A 14,159-nucleotide genomic window follows, 5' to 3' on the forward strand; every position below is an offset into this window, starting at 1 on the left:
CAATCACTAGCATCACCTGGAAAACTTCTCTAAAAATTCCCCCCACTACTAGCTCTATGTCTTCATGACTGTCAGCTATCTCATGCCTCCAAGAGTTAAGTATTTCTAGCTCATGGGACTCCAGAAAAGTTTGTTTACTTCAAAAAGAGTCAGAACTGATTTTAATGTCCAGGGCATTTGTTCCCAAGGTCCAGGCTCAGCGAGTGGGTGCAGAGAGGCAGCACCCAGAATCCTGAGGTGCTTAATGCACTTGCACATGGGGTGGACACAAACACAGCTGGCTGGTGTCTTGCAAAGAAAGCACAAATCAGGGTGATAGCATCACTAAGCTGCATACAAAAAGAGAACTTATTAAAATTCAACCACGAGGATGGAAAGAGCAGTGGAGTTGTTCCCCACTCAGAACTGGCACACTTCCCCTGCCCACTGCCAGGCCTCTGCTCTGACAGCACAGTTCAGGTTACAGCAATTTAAAAGTATTTCTGGATAACCTGATTTCCAATGTGTTAGGCAACTGCTTCAGAAGTGCTTTTAAAATACACCACGTTTCAGAGGACATACGCTGCTATCTCCCTTCTGGTCTCTCCAGAGTCCCCTCCCATCAAGGGCACTCACCCAAGCCTGACTCTGGACCAGGGAAAGTTCTTCCCAAGTCCACTGCAGTATCATTATGCAATTAAATACAAAATAATTAGGTCTCCTCTGCCTGCAATCCATCCCATTTCTGTGAGGGCAGTGCACAGTTAAAGAAATCCTTCCTTCTCCCCCGATCTCACTTTTTCACCTCTTGAAAATCCTTCTGTTTTTAACGAGAACATTTTTATAGCATGTAAAAACTGCAACAACTGATTCATGGCTTTCCAATTCCCAGAGTTCCCATACTTTCTACAACCAACACTCCTCAGACTCAACAGCAAGCAGTAAGTTTGGTTGTTCAGGGATTTTTGGCCACTGCTTCTTAAAAAGTTGGCTGTTTGTAAATGCACAAGCCCAAAAAATGATGCCTGGGATGCTGATACACAGAATATGATGGAGCTGCCATTCAGAAAGATAAAAAGAAACAAGCACAATATTTTGGATTCTGTGACCTTCAGAACTGATGCTTTAGTTTTCTTTATTTATACCAATAGATGTTTATCTATCTTTCCATATATACATTTTTATGGGCAGCAGAGAGCTGCAGGAAAAGCCTAACCATGAACAATCCAGTTTAAAACAAGTAGAGGAGAATCTATTTCCAAGTACAGCTGCCTGCACAAAAGTAGGATAGAAATTAATTCAACATGTAAAACAAGTGTTTCATGCTACTCTGATAAACCAGTTTAGCTACAACTGCATCCAAATTCCCTGTGTAAACATGCTTGACAAATGGTTATGGAATACTGAATTAATATAAGAAAAGAGCAACTCTTATTTCTTGCTTAAGTTTGTCCAGAATTTTGAAAAGCAAAACTTTCCCCTTTGTAGTCCCAATATACTATTCATTAATTGCAATTTAATCTCTTTTATCTAAAAAGATCGTTAAATAATTGGCCTGCACCTGACCAGAAGCAATTAACACCCACATGCAGCTCTGCTCAGACTGACAACCTGTGTCATTGAATCATGTTCTGCAGCTCCACAAGCGAGCTCTGAACATGCAAGCAATCAACACATCAACTTGCTGGGGAAAATAAAACAGCCTGTGTGGAATTTCACCTTTTGTGGCACTGTAAAGACTGCATCAAACTGTTCTTATCAAGTCACTACACTGGGATTTCCTATTTCTTTGAAAGATAATCATGGTGTTCGTACTGTTTTCAAATCAAGTTTTCACTTTTTCAGAGCATCTCCCAGCTTTGAGTACCTCCCAATGTGAATTTTGTGTTATCTAATGTGCCACAACACTGCACAGTTCCAAGCAAACCACAATATACATCAGCTCAGCTGTTGCTGTAGCGCTGCAAAGCATCTTCTGCCTTATTTTAAAAGTGCAGCATCCTGAGGGAGGAGGGGGCTTGTAATTGTTACAATTAACAATCTAAAAATAATAAGTAAAAACTACTACATTCAAAACAGGATACTCCTCAGGAACTTGACAAAAAAATAGATAATTTTTAAAAAGTACTACAGTGAAATATTTTTATGTTCATTTCCTGCTGTACAAGCAAAACAGAGGAACAGAGCTCACTCTTAAGAAATACTGAAATTGGGATAACAATTCAGCAGGCAATACCTTCAACCAAAACAGAGTCCAGGTCACTTTTCCAGCATGTTTCAGAAGTATAACTTACTATTTGGATAACCAGGAGCCCAATGACACAGCAGAGCTGCCACTGATGAGGAGGGAATTGTCCCTGTCTGACTCCCTAGAAGTTCAACAATATGTTCTGGCCACTTCCTCTAGCCTGGTTGTTCTGTTCCTACAGAGGAAAAAAAAAATCATACTTAAAAAATGCTTATCCGATGAAAAAAACCTGCATTTCATCCATTTAGCTTCATGAATCATCTCTGCAGCAGATCAGATGAGCACCAGGGCTGACTCCAGGGTAGGGTGGAAGCACAGGGGCAGGAAGTGAACAGAGCTGCTGGCTTTTAGTGACAGCTGCGCCTTGAGCCAGCTTAGCTGCACCCTAAAAATCACAGCCTTCAGGGTGCTTCCTTCGGTGTTCATATTCAAAGTCATATATTTCTAGGAAAAAAACCCACTTTTTTTACCTAAACATCATTAGTAACTGTTAAATAACAAGTTAGCAGAAAGGGATTTAAAGTTCCCAGTAGGTTCCCAAAAGAAGCTGTGCCCTCCTATGTATACACAAGACCTTGCTAGACAAAAAAAGAAAAATTGTAAACAAGGTGGATACTTCATAAGAGAGAAGAATTGGGTCCAAAAACCCCAAAACTCAATCTGCTCACAAGACTACCAAGTGACTGGTAGTTACAGCAAATTTAGAGGAAGATAAATTTTAACCTCAAAACCCAGTTTTTGATTAAAATGTATTAGCAATGCTGACATATATTTAACACATTTTTTGTTATCTTTGTTTATTCCAACAAAAATGTATCTTGCAAATATATAAATGTTTGTTTCCTTGGCATTGACATACCTGTCATCTTCACGGCTGGAACTGCCAGCAAAGGAGCAGCAGCAGGTCAGGCAAAAAGTGTCAGGAAGTAAGAAAATTCTGATAGCAGAATTTCTTCTTCTTCAACTTCTTTTCAAATGAGAAAATTGAAACCAAAATTCTCTTCTGCTACTACAATTTATTTTTTTGATTTATTCCCACATGTGCCCAGCAGCAATAACAGGGAAAAAGAGAAAGACACACAGAAAAGCTCCAGCACAAAGTTCATCCTCTCTCAACTTGACCCAGTCTGGGTTTTTCCCCACAACCTGACTAAGCCTGAGCTTGTTTGAGCAAGCAGGTCCTGCCTGAAATACCGCAGCAGATGGGCTCAGGTTGACCTAAGCCAGGTGCTAAAAATATCTGGCAGTTAAGTGATCAGGGCTTTATCACCATTTCCATTAATTTCAGCTGAGTTTAAATAAACTCCAGTGAGCTCAGCCTGTCCCAATCCACCTTTGTGAGATCTTTCTCAGCTGCACTCCTTGCCCAGCCCTTCCATGTGCTCTGTCATCCTACTGGAATGCTTGTTCCCTCACCATTTTGGTTACATGGATGGAAAACAGTATTCCAGTAATTAGTCACTGCTAGATGGTTTGATCATCAACTAGTTCTTTCAAAAAAACCTCTGAATAAATGCATATTTTTACATAAATAAAGCAGAAAATGCCCCAGACTGGACATTAAGTAAATAAGTAAATATTGAAACCCAGGCTATATTATAAATGAAGATCATCTACTACAATAAGTTATTCAATTCATAGAAATGCTAACTTATCATTATTAGTCATTACAAAAATTCATGGAGTGAAAAGTAGTAACCTAAACCCAAAATTATACAGTCACAGGTAAACTATTTCTACATTTGTCTACCTATAAAACATGCTATGTTGTCTCTTTCCTTGAAATAAAGCATGCAGTCTCAAGATCTGACAACTTTATAAAAGCCCTTTGAAGCATTTTTGTATTGATTCTGAGACTAAGTTTGTGGCTTTATAACAAGCCATTTACAAGGCAGCATTATTAAAAAAAAAAAAAAAGGAATTTATGCTATTCTTGCTGAACACCTAAAAAAATATGTTCCTTTTGTTGTGTGCTGAATGACAGCTTGCATGACAAGCAGTACTTGTCTGTGCATCGCACAGAACGGAAGGTGGGACAAAGCCCTGCCACTGCCCTTAAGCCACGCAGGTCACCGGAGAATGAGCCTGAAATCCACCTCCTTCACTTCACTTGGCCAGAAGGCGCCAGCAGCAACCTGAGCAGAGCAAACACCCAGACAGGCGTGAACGCAGCACACAGGAGCTCTTGCGGGAGAAGCTGCCAGAAACAGCCAGCTCTGCTCAAAGAAACTTGTCCCCTTTCTCTGACTTACACCAGTTGCAGCCTTGGTAATCTTTGTTATTTCTGTTTAACTAGAATAATTGCTTTTTCACTTTAGATTTGTACCCACAGACAGAAGCTAAACACACCCTGTTGATTCCTTCTCTCTAATTACAGACCAGAAGCCACTTTTAAATGCTGAAAAGAGGATTACAGAACAGCTGCTAAGAGAGGAACGTTTTGGCCATTAGCTGTGAAGGAAGCTCTTAGGAAAAGCTGCGCATACAGCCCTGCTGTCACAGGAGAGCCAGCTTTGACTTTGTTTCTTCTTTAAAGCACCAACAGCCCTGAAGCCTCTGAACTGCAGGGCCTGTGCTGGAGAAATTAAACCAGCAGCTTGGCTGCTACAGACGAAGAGGTTTGTTTATTTTTTATAGAAGTGCTACTGAAAAGAGACTACACTAAAGAAAGCTGTTTGAAGGGCACATTTTGACACGTCATAATTCCAAGGTACTGAAGTAAAGCAATGCTCTGGCTGGAAAAGGAACAGCAGGCCCAGTTTCTACTTAAATTCTGTTGTTTATCATTGAGTAACCTAGACAGAATCATTCTACCTTTTACACCCTCATTTTATTAACTGAAGAGGTAACATTCAGCAGTAGCAACCTACACGTGGTGTGCAGGAAATATCGTATCATTACAGCACATTTATGCTCTCGTATGTTATTATTAAGCAAAGAAAAACACTTTTAAAGGAAAAATCCAATGTATGGCTTGTCCCCCTGCCTGCATATACCCTGCTGCTCTGCGCCACGAGACAGAGCCTGGATCCTATCTGAGGAGCCTCAGGAAGATAGGATGGTGTCAGAGGTGAAAGACAAACACCAACAGTTATTTAAAGTGATTTCCAAGTCTCTGGAGATAACAATGATAATGATTTTTATTATGAGATAAGAGTGTTGTAAAACTCCTAATTTTTTAAGGCAGTGTTTTCTTCCGGATGAAAATGCTCTGCTTTTGTAAGAGTAGGAGGAAATCCAAGATCTACATCTTTACTATTCTCAAAATGCAAAATATAAAACTCAATTTTTTTTGCAAGCACAAGACAGACTCTTGGTGAAGTCTGCTGTAACGGCCTGAGGAAGAAGTTGCACTTCCTTATTGTAATACAAGATGATCTGTGCACAGTGCTTACAAACTATTTCACACTGTAACATCCTGTCAGTTCAGCAAACAATCATCTTGAAACTTTGCAGATGCTAGTTTAACAGATTATCCCCCTCTTTATATAAGGTATTCAGCCTTTGACAGAACCGGTTAACTCCTCAAATGGCGTTTTAGACCCTGCACTTCACAATTTGAATACTGACCGGGTTTTACTAGGGAAGGAGAGAGATCTTTGTCTCAGGCAGGTCCCGGCTCTCACCTGAAAAGCTTTGCTGGTTTAAGGAAGGTCTGTAAGGCTGTGGCGGTGCCCAAGTGTCCGGAGCTGCTCGCGGACTCAGCTGCTGGTGGCAGAGAGCGAAGAACAGGGGAGGGCAGCGGGGAACAGCGGCTCCCCAGACCCCCGAGCACCACCGCACACCCCTCTGCTGCCCCTGCACACCTCAGCCCCCAGCCCGAACTCCCAGGATGGTAAAACACTCCTCGATTTACACAAAAAGAGCGGGTATTTCTATGCAGAAAAATCCCAAGTGACACTTGCAATACAGAAGCTTTGCAGATGCTGAGTGCATTGTATTAATCTGGAACAAATCCAAGTAGCCTGGATCCTTTTTCCTTTTTATCCTTAGAAAGATAAAACGTAGCTTCAGCACAAACTGTAAGACTGAGGGAACAATAACTGAGTGAAGTATTTCACCCTGTATTTTACAAACTCCATAATAAGCTAGAACAAGTAATTTTGATAAGTTCTGTAATGTTAAACCCAAGTCAAGGGTGGAACACAAGAATAAATCTGGGATTTCAATTAAGGGATTTTATTATAATTCCATGGGGAATACTGTCTTTTTCTATTATTTTAATCTAAGAGCAACTGGCAATTACACAAACACCCACCTTGACATGAAACAGTGATCATCATCCCTAGGCTTGCACCTTAAACTAATTAGCTGTGCACCAGCACCTGCTCTTTCACTCAGCACAAGCCTAGGGAATACCCACATACATTAGGGAATGAAGTCTCTCCCTTGTTTACTCTTAACGGCGTTGACATTAGCTCCATTAAGAAAAATTTAAGAAGTTTAATGGCTGCTGTACAAGAACCCCCAATGACTCTAACTGCTGTTACTAATGGCTTCTGGAAGCAGAACTAACATGCCATAATGGCCATCAGAAATCCGTACTGGCTTACTGTTTTCAGAGAAGTGTTCCACACACCCCTCTGCTTCTGTTCCACACTTCTGGAGAGGGGAAACTGTCCAGGTGTGGTCACTTTGGCAAATACACCTCAACACATTCTTTTTCCACCTACAGGGGAATCATAAAAACTCTTCCAGATCAGGACTTAAGCATTTGAAAGATCAGGATACCTAAACAAACAAAAAATTTATTTACTTTTGACCTAGACACAAGCATTAAACCCTCCTGGAGTTTTTCTCTTGCTCTCCTGGAATCCTGCTTAAAAACAGTATTGGAAAGTATTGTTATTAGTCTTCAAAATACATAATAGCTACAGAATTTCTTTATAGTAATTTTCCTTTTTAGACATAAAGACATCAAGTAAACAAGTTCTCCTGTTTTTTTTTCTTTCTTCTTCTTCTTTTTTCCCTTGAGATGAGTTCCTTTTAGAAGTTCCCAGGTCACTCTTTCCTATTAAAAAAGAAAAACAACCCCCCAAACAAGCAAACAAAAAGAAACACCACCCTTTGAACTTCTGCACCATGAATTTCAGCCAAAAGCAGTAAGGTCCCTAATGCAGGTACATTTACAGCCTATTTCCCACTATGAAGAAATTTTCATATTGCAGTGCCTATTTCTTATAATAAATCTCAACCACTTCAGAATCAAATCCAAAGTTTTTGGGTACATTTGTGTGGATTTTCCCCACCTTGTATTTGCACAGCACTTATCACAGCGTGGTCTTGGGCCACAACCAAGCGTGTTGGACTCTCAATATAAATAAAATATAAGATATATGACAGGAGAAAAACAGACTTCTGTGCTGAACCAAATTCAAACATTACACTGCATATTTACTTTGCGTGTCCAAAAAGGGTTTCAAAGTGTCTCTGCCCAGTTCTCAGCGCTTGTGCTGACCACATCCTCACTGCTTATGACAGAAGTCTCAGGCTTAACATAGTCCTGGGTCGCTGGTGATGACATGTCCCTGTCCCAGATATCCTTCACCTGCCACTGGCAAACATCAGATCCCAGCAACAGTGACCCAACGCTGTACAACAAGTTTTAAAGTGTTTTAATCCCTTTATTAACATTTGTTATAAAAATGCCATAACACATCCCATGGAGATTAGAAATAACTCACCTATTCAGCAGTAAAACAAGACACAAACCAAACTTCTGCAAAAAGACACAAACCAAACTGCTGATATTTCAAGTTCGCACTGGTATTTAAGTACCTCCTTCAGCAGTTTAAAGCCCTATTGTGTTAAAAAAGTGCAATCCAAAAAGGATCTGAAATGCCCTCTACTAAAACCAAGCCAGCTTTTGGCTTTAGAGCGCCAAAGACCGCCCCCAACTTCTCCATTCATGTGCCAATACTCAGGCCTCGCAGCTTTACCAAATCCGCCTTTTCTGAGGGAAATAAACTTGGAGAAAAGGTTTACGCGCCTCAACATTTGTTCGCCGTTCCCAAGTGTATCAAGTGATGCCATACGAGGCAGTAAATAATCATTACACGGGAAACCTATCGAGCCGTCGGCTCCTCCTGCCGCGCTCTGCGCGGCGCGACCCCCGAGCCCTCATCCCGGGGCGCTCTCACCTGCGGCCGGCGAAGTGCAGCAGGCAGCGGCTCGGGCTGGGGCTGGACCGGGCTCTGCTCTTGCTCTTGCTCTTGCTCTTGCTCTTGCTCTTGCTCTTCCTCTTCCTCCTCCTCCTCCTCCTGCCGCCGCCCGAGGTGTCTCTGGGGCCCGCGGAGCCTCCCCGGCGCGGCGAGGGCGGGACCGCGGCGGCATCGCCCCTCCTGCTTTGCCTCTCCTCCCGCGCCGGGAGCGCCGCCGGCACCGCCGGGGGGCGGCCCGAGGGGCTCCCCCCAATCGTCAGGGGCTCTCCCGATCGTGAGGGGCTCCCCCACATCGTCAGGAGCTCCCCCGACCGTGAGGGGCTCCCCCGATCGTGAGGGGCTGCCCCCCCAGCGCTGCCCCGCTCTGGCTCTGCAGCGCTCTGTCCCGCACAGCCCGGGGGTCCGTGTGTCCCCCCGTCAGCGTTCACGATGTGCAGTGGTGGAAACTAAATTCTGCCCGGGACTCTGAAAAATACAGAAGTTTACAACCACTTTTTTTACATCTGGCCGTGGTGGTTCTGGCAGGGCTCCCCACCTCGTCACAGGCAGGCAGCGCCCGGGGACCAGGGACCTGACTGGGCTGCACTTGAGGGACCTGGCCGTGCCACCCCACAGCGCCGGGCTCCCTGTGCTCCCCTGAGGGGCCCGGCCGTGCCACCCCACAGCCCCGGGCTCCCTGTGCTCCCCTGAGGGGCCCGGCCGTGCCACCCCACAGCCCCGGGCTCCCTGTGCTCCCCTGAGGGGCCCGGCCGTGCCACCCCACACCACCGGGCTCCCTGTGCTCCACTGAGGGGCCCGGCCGTGCCACCCCACAGCGCCGGGCTCCCTGTGCTCCACTGAGGGGCCCGGCCGTGCCACCCCACAGCCCCGGGCTGCCCCCCTGGGGCGCCCCAAGCCCCGGGCTCCCGTGCCCCCCTGAGGGGCCCGGCCGTGCCACCCCACAGCCCCGGGCTCCCTGTGCTCCCCTGAGGGGCCCGGCCGTGCCACCCCACACCACCGGGCTCCCTGTGCTCCACTGAGGGGCCCGGCCGTGCCACCCCACAGCGCCGGGCTCCCTGTGCTCCCCTGAGGGGCCCGGCCGTGCCACCCCACACCACCGGGCTCCCTGTGCTCCACTGAGTCCCCCAGACTGTTCCCTGGGACTCTCACTGGGCTGGCAGTGATTCCCCAGAGCATCAAGCCTCCAACATATGGCCACTAATTCAGCCGGAGGCTGGCTCTACCACACCTCAAGTCCATTGCAAAGCTCACTGGAGGCAGCAGAAAGAAATGCTGATTTCCATGGATTTTTGGATTAAGCTTATCTGGTGAGCTGTTAGTCACTGGTAACCACACACAGCCCATGGCAGGCAGGTGTGTGCCTGGCTACCTGCAGCTACAGCCGTGTGTTAGTCATCCATGGACATAGCATGACTGCAGCAATACCTTAGTAACCAAATAGAGTTTGTATTTGTGCCCTGCCAGCCAGCTGGTGCTTTCCCCTCTCCGTAGGCCTGAGTGATGTGCTGCAGGTGACTCTCAGAGGGAGCAGCAGCTCAGGGCACACATCAAAAGCACGACAGCTTTCTGTGACTCTCTAAGCTCCAGTTCCAATATTGCTGGGAAAATGGGAAAGGCTATGCTGTCTGAGACTGCCCAGCTACTAGGATGACTTCAGGCTGAATTTTGGGAAGGAATTTAAATCCAGTTTCAGCTATGCGAGACAATAGATAAGGAATACAGCTGGAGAAGTGGTTATGTACCTGAGGCACAGGACTGAGCAGCAGGAGAGCTGGACTCTGCTCCTCTGAACCCTGCCCTACAAGGCTTCTATGTGCAGTCTTGGGCAAGGTACCTAATCATACCTTGGTCCTCCCATTCCTGTTTTGGACCTAGTGTCCAAAAGCACTCAGAAATTAGAGGAGCATTCAGATAGAAGCAGTGCACAGGCTGTTCAGACCATTTCTTAGGGGAAAGAGGAAGGATCTTCCAGTAAAATTATTGTTAAAAAGAATTCTCTTCACTGGAAGTTGGATTAGATAATAGGATTTTAAAAACTGCAGGAAATGGAAAATACATTGTTCTGCTGAGATCATAAATGGAGTAGTTTCAGAACAGATGGACTCAATTTATCACTTCATCAGAATTTTGTGATCTTCCGAGTACACAGATTGCTTAACATAATTTCTGTATACCCACAAAAAGTATTTGCTATCCCAGAGTAAGATCTAAAATTCCTGCATGATTCAACATGACTGACGTTGTAGGGGTTTTTTAACAGCAGCAGCTCCAAAGCATTCCAAGTGCTTTATGTACACTGGTGTGCAGATTACTCTTAAACTATCAGCAATTAATGTAACATATTTTTAGGAAAAAAAAAAGTAAAAGAAAGAAACCCCAATATATGGAAATTAATATCCAGTTCACAGCCTCCTGCACGTGTTCCGCACAGACTTCCCCTGTTCTTTTAGTGCTGCTGTGTTTTCTCTCAGCGCCGGTAGCCGGGGCACAGCCAGGGCTGGCTCTCACAAGGAGATGCTACCACCCCTTACTGGAGAGCAGCTGGCACTGGAGCCTGCTAACGCCACCACCCAGGCACAGGGCTCTGTCGTGGGTGAGCAAAGTGACAGCATCTCACCTGTGCTTTTAGTGGCTTATCTTTTTGCCCTTGTAAATTAATCCAAAATAGATTTCTTATGCATATGTGGTAGCTGTAAATGTCGGATACTGTGGATATTTAGCCCTTTGTTGGAGGTCCTTCTGAAATGTCCAGATTTAAGTACAGCAATCCATAGGGTGTCTCAGACAACTTTTATGAAAAATTCTTTCCTTAGGAGTTTTCCTCCTGAGAAGCTGAGAGGCCTCAGGAACAAAATGTAAACATTGATTATCTGCTGCTGTGGAATGCAACAGGTAGATCTGTGACTGGTCTCATAAAATTGTTTCTAGTTAATGGCCAATCACAGTCAGCTAGCTTAGACTCTCTGTCCGAGACAGAAGCTTTTGTTATCATTCTTTCCTATTCTATTCTTAGCTAACCTTCTGATGAAACCTTTTCTTCTATTCTTTTAGTATAGTTTTAATGTAATAGATATCATAAAATAATAAATCAAGCCTTCTGAAATATGGAGTCAAATCCTCATCTCTTCCCCAATCCAAGAACCCCTGTAAACACCGTAAAACATAGGATTGTATTTGTGAAACTTCCGTGAAAGTTTTCTTCACAGACAAGCAACCATTATTATTTTCAAGCTCTTGCTTAGAAAAATATCCAACAGCTCTACAATGATATGTACATATTGAGTGGATGAAGTCAGAGTATTAAACACACAAATCTAATCTTTCTCAAGATTGAACTGGATAACAATATCATAAATAGTTTTAGAGATTTTGTTAAAATGTAACACATTTGCTGATAAAAATCTAATAAAACAAAATTTTTAGTTTTCCGCATAAGTTATTTGTAGACAGGATGTTTAAAACAAATGCAGCTGCAAAGTGAGTTATAGAGCATCACAGGAGCCTGTTTTGTACAATTCAGATGTGTGCTTCAGTGTAAATTGCTACGATATCCAGGGTCATGAATCATTATGAGACAGAGAAAGATCACTATTTTAAAAATAAGCAGAGATAGAAAAACATAGTAAACTTCAAGTATAATTCTCGTGTGAGGGGTTTACATTTTTCTTAGTAAGTCACCGTGGGTTGAACTTGCCTTCAGTTTATGCGTTCATTATTTATTTGGTTCTAAATAATTTTATTTGCAAAATGTTTCAACACTCAGATTTTCAGTAGTTCCCATAAATGAGTCAGTTAGGACTCATAAAGTGGTTGCTGACCAAATAAATATGTGACAAAAGCAAATCAGAAATATATTTATAACCTCAGAAAGTATTCTTTTAAACTTGAAAAATTTGAAAATTAATATAGGGCAGACTCTTTTGTGGGGTAGTCACTATATAAAGTACCACAATATGTGGAGTTGTACTTGCAAAATTAGCAGTAGACTTTTAATATATTCACTCCTTTTAAATACTCCTTTGAGGTCCTGCAACCTAACATCATGGGTAGGGTAGCGTGCTTTACCGTGCTGCCTTTTTGTAGTTCCTCAAATACCCAGAAACAGTGACCAAGACAACCATAATTTCTGCTTTGCATCACTAGTTTCATGATTCTGATCCAGAAAGACAGAAATGAAATGTTTTAAATGAACTCTACAGTAGGAAGTATTTATAAGAATATTGTTTGTTTGTTTGTTTTGGATAAGATTTAGCATCTATTTACCAGTGTGCATCCGCACACACTCCACTCTCTTTGGCCACTGATCAATTTAGAGAATGAGACAAACAACCTGAGTAAATTATTTGCTATTTCCTGTAAAGATATCGAATAATAGAACAATCCCAACCTGCTAGACACGACATGCTTAGGAAGGATGTAGCAAGACACTGTTTTGAGCTGCTACATTGCTGTCACCCTTATTTTCAGGGCAATATTAGAATCAATTGCTAAAGACTCTAAGGTTTATGCTGCTAAATGCATGAGCATCTCACTGCATCAGCCTGGCCAAAGAGAAGGCAGAGTTTCACTGCTGTTATGTGGTTTGCACTTTTGGCTTTTGGATTAATTGACCAAACTTTGGGGAATAATTTGCTGCTTTCTCTAAGCAGAGCAATAGATGTCATACATGTTTCTCTGGGGACATGAAAAGCCATTCAGCTCTCTTGTTATTTGTTTTAAAGTTGTCAAAGACTCTTGGCTGACTTGGAAAGATGATCATGCTTTCCAGCACTCCAGCCTTCATTAAAGTTAGTGGGACAACAAAGAGAGAAAGACTCAAGCTAATAGCTTAGCTCAAGCTCACAGCACTGGGAAATGCTAATTAGGGAAGGTACCAAGAGTGGGAAAAGTGTGTGACTGAGGAGACTATGCAGAGTTTCCTAGAGGAACTGAAGGACTTAGGAATACAAGTCCCACCACTTGCAGCTCCAGAACCTGGGCTAGGAAGTTTTGTTTGAATTCTTGGACAAACAATCAAAAAACCACTTGTATCTCCTCTCCTGTTCATGCTTAAGATTCTATCTCCAGAACAAAAAAGTGCACTACTCCTTGAAAAATCTGTGGCTGGTTAATTGCTTTAACCTTTTTACCTAACTTGCAGGTGTGATTTGTACTGAACCAAGGGCTATAGATCAGCCTGAGCTTTAAATCTTTCTGTATACTCAAGCTGACCTGTAATAAAATGGAACATTTTCTTCTAGAAATTTAATTACTCTCAACAATGACAGAGGACCTGATCTGTGGCTTCCTAGAAAACTGTTAGATGGTCTTTATTGAGGAGTCACTCTTTTTATTAATTGGTAAGTCACACAAGAAAGGAAAATAAATGAAAAGAAGGCCATTTCCCTATTAGGGGCCCTAACGCTGCAGGTGGAACTTGTCACAAAATGGAAGATGTTATTGATTGAAAGAACACAGAAAAGAACAGATCGTTTTATGTTCACAGTAAATGATAAAACTATTTAGCTAACTGTTTTCAATTTGCACTTTCAGTATCTCTGCATTAGTAACCTGCATTAGTATAACTTCTATACTGGAAAGAAAAGAAGAATACTTTGGAAAAATCAGTAAGGAACAAATGGACCATGCATATTATTAGGAGAAAATGTTCTTATGTAAATTGGAATACAATTAGAACACAAGATTCTAAAAGAATCCACTAGGAAACATGGATTTACCAAAAAAACCCAAAAAAATGCAACAAACCCAAACCCACGCATCCCTGTTACAAA

General features: G+C 43.0%; 1 protein-coding gene across 1 annotated transcript in view; it reads right to left on the reverse strand.

Moving 5' to 3' along the window:
• ADCY7 (adenylate cyclase 7) overlaps window positions 1-8,541 on the reverse strand; it is a 59,820-nt gene extending 51,279 nt beyond the window's left edge. The window contains 1 exon segment of the mRNA XM_030956182.1: window positions 8,368-8,541. The gene's annotated coding sequence lies outside the window, so the exon portion shown is untranslated.
• Window positions 8,542-14,159: the final 5,618 nt, after the last annotated feature.

Source organism: Camarhynchus parvulus, chromosome 11, assembly GCF_901933205.1.
Source record: "Camarhynchus parvulus chromosome 11, STF_HiC, whole genome shotgun sequence".
NCBI classification, from domain to species: Eukaryota; Metazoa; Chordata; class Aves; order Passeriformes; family Thraupidae; genus Camarhynchus; species Camarhynchus parvulus.